The sequence below is a fragment of the Hyaena hyaena genome, unplaced genomic scaffold (assembly GCF_003009895.1).
Source record: "Hyaena hyaena isolate Hyena2069 unplaced genomic scaffold, ASM300989v1 scaffold_128, whole genome shotgun sequence".
Taxonomy (NCBI): Eukaryota; Metazoa; Chordata; class Mammalia; order Carnivora; family Hyaenidae; genus Hyaena; species Hyaena hyaena.
Window position 1 is genome coordinate 686,782 of NW_024080760.1, and position 6,304 is coordinate 693,085.

Sequence of the window (6,304 nt, forward strand, 5' to 3'; positions counted from 1 at the left end):
GGGAGGCAAACACACACACATGCCCGGTACACTCGAAGGAAAGAAGTTGAAAATATCTGAAAGCTAGACATGGCTGGAGGTAGGCTTATTTTTATTTGTCCTCCTCAGAATCAGTTTTTGTTGAAAAGGAAAAAAAAAATCATGAAGAAGGCAAGGAGAGGCAGAACTACTTTGAATTTAAAGTATTCTTTTTCTAAGAGAAGAAAGTAAGTTAAAACTTCACTTATTAAGTCTACTCAGGAAGAAGATCAAAGTTCAAGTAAGCCTTGATTTAGAATACTTTTAAAGAAATTTAGTTGTTTTTTTTTTTACTTTTGAAGACATAGAAGCTCCAAGATTTTCCTTTAGAAATGTATTCTTTTGAGTGCTCTAAACATACTTCTTTTAACTATCCTTAGCTTTTAAGTTACAGATTTCCCCAAAGAAAAGCTTTTCAAAGAGTATTACCAACCCAGTTTCCAATTATCTAAATTACGTGGTATAAAGCAAAACCCGAATAAGTATAATAATACAATTGACTATGATTATTACTAAATATTTTCTGACAGTCCCCATATTATTCCATAAAATATTTGAAATGGATTACAAGGATGGTCTCCAACATGAAAGGAAGATCTTGTATAATAGGCTTTCCATAATCCAGAGTCACAGGGTACAATCCCATCTTCTAGCTCCACTTGGTTATACCACTGACTGAGCAGGTCACTGAGCCCAACCCTTCACCCAGAGTGACTTGCACCTCACCCATTGCACCCTCTTGCACATCCAGTTCTGCTTAGGAGATGGTTCTCCTTTGTCAAATTATTTTATAGTTACTTTTTCCAAAGGCTGTCAGTTCTGGTCCAGAATTCCTACTTTACCTCTACAAATCACTGGCACATGTATGTAAATTTAGCATGCATCCATAAATTGTAGAATTCCTAGCAACCACTATAGGTTATAGACGGGATTAAACAAAACTTAATGCCCACAATGTTGGTTTTCTCTAGGTTAGTTATAAATGATGCTTTTAGGGGATAGTCTATAAGCTTCTAGGTCACTTGCTCATTAACTATTGAATATATATATAATCTAGGTAAAGGGTGAATTATATGTAAAGCCCCATCAGTTGATCATATCCTGGAATGAATGAAATTTTAACCTCCCAGAGATAAGGTTTAGTTAACTTTAAGCTCTATAGGGTCGTGGCATGCCTTATGTACATGGCATGAATTTTTTTTTGTGATGATAATAGTTACAATAATATTATCTACTGGGTCAGTAACCCCATTTTATACACCACAGGATGCTTAGACAAATTCTAATTAAAAGAGTAGTCAGCTGGCTCTCCTCTGCACATGACCTACAATCTGTTCTTATTCACAAAACCAGAGGTGGCACATATGGGAATCCTATTATTAATTAGGCATGGGCTTGAAGATTACAACATAGCTACCATTCAGCTATATCCGAAATGGTAATTATTCTGAACCATTAATTACAGCTTGACAAACTACATTATCCAGCCCTGTGAAGGGTCTTGGAATGTGGAATGCAAACTCAATCTATGGTTTTAATCTCTCTGTGCCTCATTTTTCTCATCTGTAAAACAAGACTAATAACAGTATCTACTTTATGTGGTGGTTGTGAGGATTAAGGGTTAAAATATGTTAGGCACGGGGACAGTATCTGGCACATAGCAGGCAATACATAATGTTTGCTATCACCCTAAGAGTTTCTGGGAAAATGTCTAATCCCCTAAGGCTATATGTGATCCAGGTTTCAATCCCACTTGCCTTCACAGGCCATAATTGATCAATATCGTATTTCAGAATGGCAGGCTTCCCCAGCTCCAACCCGACAACTTCCCATTTCCAGGAACAAATGTGCACAGAGCTTTCCTTCAATGACTATACTACGGATTGTGTCGCTAAAGTCTTGAAAGTCATGGTTCCTAATAATTTTTTGGAGTCCAGGAACACTGAGAATCAAATGAAACTCTAGATTCTCTCCCAAGGGAAAAAAAAAATGGTACATGTAGAGGTTTGCATTTGATTTCAGGAGGTTCATAGCCCCCACTCTGAGGTCATTCAGGGACCCCCAAATTAAGAATCCACGTCAGGGTTTGAAAGCATGGCTTGGAAGACAACCACATTTGGGATCTTGTTCTTTTAACAATGCCTAAAGCAAGAGGAGACAGAAACACATATTTGCACATTGTAAAGGAAGTATTAATTACTATCAGCCAGCTAAGTACCATCCAACAAGGGGTTTTGGCAATGATGAGAATGATGAAGCAGGGAGAGAATGAAGAGCGGAAGGAGTCATCCGAAGTAGACAAAAGTGGGTAAACTAAAGGTAGACTTCTAAGTAGCTAGGTATGCAGCAGGGCTTTGAAACCAGGGACTGCTGCCTGGCTGTTATATTAGCAACTCTAGAGGCAGTTTGGGTAACTGATTATATCGACAGCTTTCTTTAAAACCTCCAAAAGGCAAAATATTATCACTGGGGCTCTTCACGCCTGTTCAGTAATTCAGACACAAAAGAAATGCTAATTATGGGATCTGAGCTGTGAAGTCTGAGTGAGCCTAGGGACAAAGTGATTATCTGGTGGTCTTATGTTGCTGGAAATTTATTAGTTTTAAGATTACATTAACTGGGTTTCACCTTAAGTGCTCTGCCTGGAGAAGCATTAAAGGCTCCCGATAAGAAAGATTTCAAAGAGGTAATGGCATCGGCCAGAAGATCTTTTGGGTGAGTCAGGGGTACTGTAAGGAGAAAAGCCCAAATGAGGTGGCCGGGATCAGCTGGGGTGGTGGGATGGACTCGCCACAACCAAAAGCTTCCACTCTGCCGAGGGTCCCCTAGGTCCCTTCTTGTCTCCGGTTTCCAACAGCAACAAATGCCAGAGACCAAAAAGGAAGGATAATATATTTACGACAAAGGTCGGAGAATGAGGCCAAGGACTTCATTTCTGCTCCATTATGGTCTCAGGTTGCACCCCTGCCTCTAAAATCTTTCAAGACCTGCAAGTGTCAACATGCTGTTCCCCCTGCCAACCTCTGCCATCCCCCTTTCCGTCACCAGGCCGGTTCCCGAGGCCACTTGTCTTCCCGGACCATCCCAAGCTCATCCCTGGCTCAGGGACTCCTTATCCACTGTGCCCACTGCCAGGAACATTTCTCCTCTGGATATGCACATGGCTGACTCATTCTTACATTTAGGGTTTAGCTTGGTCGGCAGTTTTCTATTCCTTGCCTCGTCATTTTCTTCTATGTCATCCTATTTTATTTTATTTATAGCACTCATCACTATCTGATAATAATCTGTAGTTCATTGACTTTATGCTGCCTCTCTTCTCCATTAAAACGTGAGCTCAGGGGCGCCTGGGTGGCTTAGTCGGTTAAGCGTCCGACTTTCGCTTAGGTCATGATCTCACGGTTCGCGGGTTCGAGCCCCGCGTCGGGCTCTGTGCTGGCTGCCAGCTCGGAGCCTGGAGCCTGTTTCAGTCTGTGACTCCCTCTCTCTCTGACCCTCCCCTGCTCACGCTGTCTCTCTCTCTCTCCTAGAAATAAATAAAAAACATTAAAAAAAAATTTAAAAAAAAAATAAAACGTGAGCTCAATGAGTTGGAGAGCTGTGTATGTCAAGCACTGCTGTGGCCCCCACCGCAGGCGTGGCACAGAGAAACCACTAGATATACATTTGTTGACTAAAGGAATGAATGCTCACGAATAGCTACTATTTATTGGGCATTTGCTCTGTGCCAGGCACGGGGCTGTAGTTGTTACAAAAACTATCTCACTGAATTCTCACACCAACTCTCCAAGGCAGTAGGTATTTATCTATTATCCCCATAGTACAGCTTATGTTTCAGAGAAGTCATGTAGCTTTTCCAATGTCAAAGCTAGCTTGTTACAAACTAACGAGTAACCAAGACCTCATTTGAACCAAGGCTTGTTTGGCCCTAACACTCATACTCTAAATCAGGAATCAGCACACTTTTTCTAAAAAGGGTAGCTAATAAATATTTAAGGCTTTGGGCATAGGGTCTCTGTCACAACTACTCAATTCTGTAGCAGTATGAGAGCAGACATAGATAATAAATACATAAACGAACGGATGTGGCTGTGTGCCAATAAAACTTTATTTATAAAACAAGTGGTGGGCAGGATTAATCCCAAGAGCCTTAATCTGCAGATCAGAAAGGGGTTAAACAAAAGAGGGGGAGGGGAGTAAAAGAAAAGCATTAAAACATTAAAAAAAAAATTTTTTTAAATGTGTGCTCTGTGTATGGTGAGCCTTTTCGTCGGATAAGAAGCACTCCCACTTTCAGTTAAGTTTAATTTCGTTTAAAAAAGGTGAAAGATGAGATAGAGTTCTGGTAGGAATCAGGACTCTACTGATTCAACTTCTCGGCTGAATTATGACCATCCTTTAAGACTACAGTAGAGCTTACAGCAAATGAGTTATTCCGTTTATACCATGGTTCCATTCACAGTGCAATGGCACATGATTTTGCATCATCTGAATCATCGTGATGCCAGGACCCGAACAGAACCACATAACCTTCCATTGCAAGAGGCCCCAAATTGTCAATATTGAAGGACCAAGTGTAGCAAGCCACTCTGTTACAATTCTTCCCCTTTGAACAATGAGCCTAAAGCCTTCAGCCTTTCCTTCTCAAGCAAGCCTATGAGTTATTGGCAAGAAGTAAAAGATGAGATATGAATTACAGGTCAAAGCCAGCCCAGAGAAATCTCTCGCAGCCTCATTGGGAAGGGGAGGACTATTTGTGTTCAGTTATCTAGTCATTCATAGTGGCTTTTGAGACCAAGTATCAGCATTAAGGCAACAGATGAACTCACCAGCTCCTTGGGTATGGGCTGGGAGATAAGGGCTGAACGTTGAGAAGGTGGGAGATGGAGAGACAAAGGCAGTAATTGCTATAGAGCTTGGTGGTGTGTAACGACAGGCTGGTATAGCTGGAGCCTTGGGGAGCTAGGCCCCCCTCTCAAACTTTGCTTTTCTCTAGGGCAGCCTTACATCGTCAGAAACCCATTAGACAATATTCATTTCTCTCTTACTCTGAAGAAGTCCCTCTGGAGACAGCACATGGTGCTTAAACCAATTGGTGCATTTTCCCCAATTTGTATGCAATTTTCTAAACTTGGCCTTTAAATGTTTGAGCAGGTGACAAAAATTCAGACTTTACTCGGGATCCAATCCTGAACCTTCTCCTAGGCCCATCCATGCACCTCTCTGTGAAATCCAATTTTAGGAAGAATGCTGCTAAGTCAGTTTAACCAGAGTCCCAACCTTTGATATCTGACCAGGCTCCTTGCCCTCCACCATTCCCCAGGTGTTGTCTGACCACCCCACCCTGCCTTCAAGGAAGAATCATGTCAGGTCGGTTAAGCCAGAGTCCCCCTTAACCTTGTTGTCTCCTTTTAGTACTTTTCCACCCAATGACCCCTACCCTGTTTCTTGCCCATGCTGTATTTGGAGTTGAGTCTAGTCTGTCTTCCCCATCCCCATTATGGTGGTCCCTATACCTCTTGTGAGAGTCCTGAATAGTCTGCCATATCATGTTTACAAGTGTTATTGAATAATTTTTTCTTTAATACAGGAAAGCAACCCCAGCGCAGTAGAACCAGCATTTAGACGGGAATCTAGAGATGCAAGATCTGCCCCAGCTCTGCCATTAACTTGGGTACACTTCTCCTTGCTTCCCCTTCTGAACCTGTTTTCTCATCAGTAATGGAACAGGTCAATCTCATAAATACCTTTTCATTCACCCAAATCCATCTTTTTGCTGTGCAATACCTGTCACATTTATTATTGCTTATAGTTACTATTTAAGATGACACATATTGTTAATGAAACTGGGTTTCTATTGAGCACTTGATATCTACCAAGATTCAGGGTATCTGGGTGGCTCAGATGATTAAGCATCCAACTCTTGATGTCAGCTCAGGTCATGACTGCATGGTCATGAGTTTGAGCCCCACATCAGGCTCTGTGCTGGGCGTGGAGCCTGCTTAAGATTCTCTCTCTCTGTCCCTTCCCTACATTTGCTCGTGCACTGTCTCTCTCAAAAAAAAAATTTTTTTTTACCAGGATTGTACCATGTGCCTTCCATGTAGTGTATTATTTAATACAACCTCTGAATGAAGAGGGACCTGTATGGCTGCAGACTTCTCAGCTATGACAGCCAAGGTTCAGAGTAGTAACAGAAATTTCCCAAGGTCAAACAGACAGTGACAGAGCTGGGATTTGAGCCTTAACCTATTTTTTCCAAGAGCTACACTGTCTTCATGTTCTC

The 6,304-nt window shown here is 41.7% G+C and overlaps 1 long non-coding RNA gene across 1 annotated transcript; it reads left to right on the forward strand.

Annotated features, from left to right (window-relative positions):
* On the forward strand, nucleotides 1-5,782 carry LOC120235330. Its single transcript, XR_005529383.1, has 2 exons — nucleotides 1-259; nucleotides 5,609-5,782. It is a non-coding gene; the product is annotated as an uncharacterized LOC120235330 (long non-coding RNA).
* The last annotated feature ends 522 nt before the right edge of the window (nucleotides 5,783-6,304 follow it).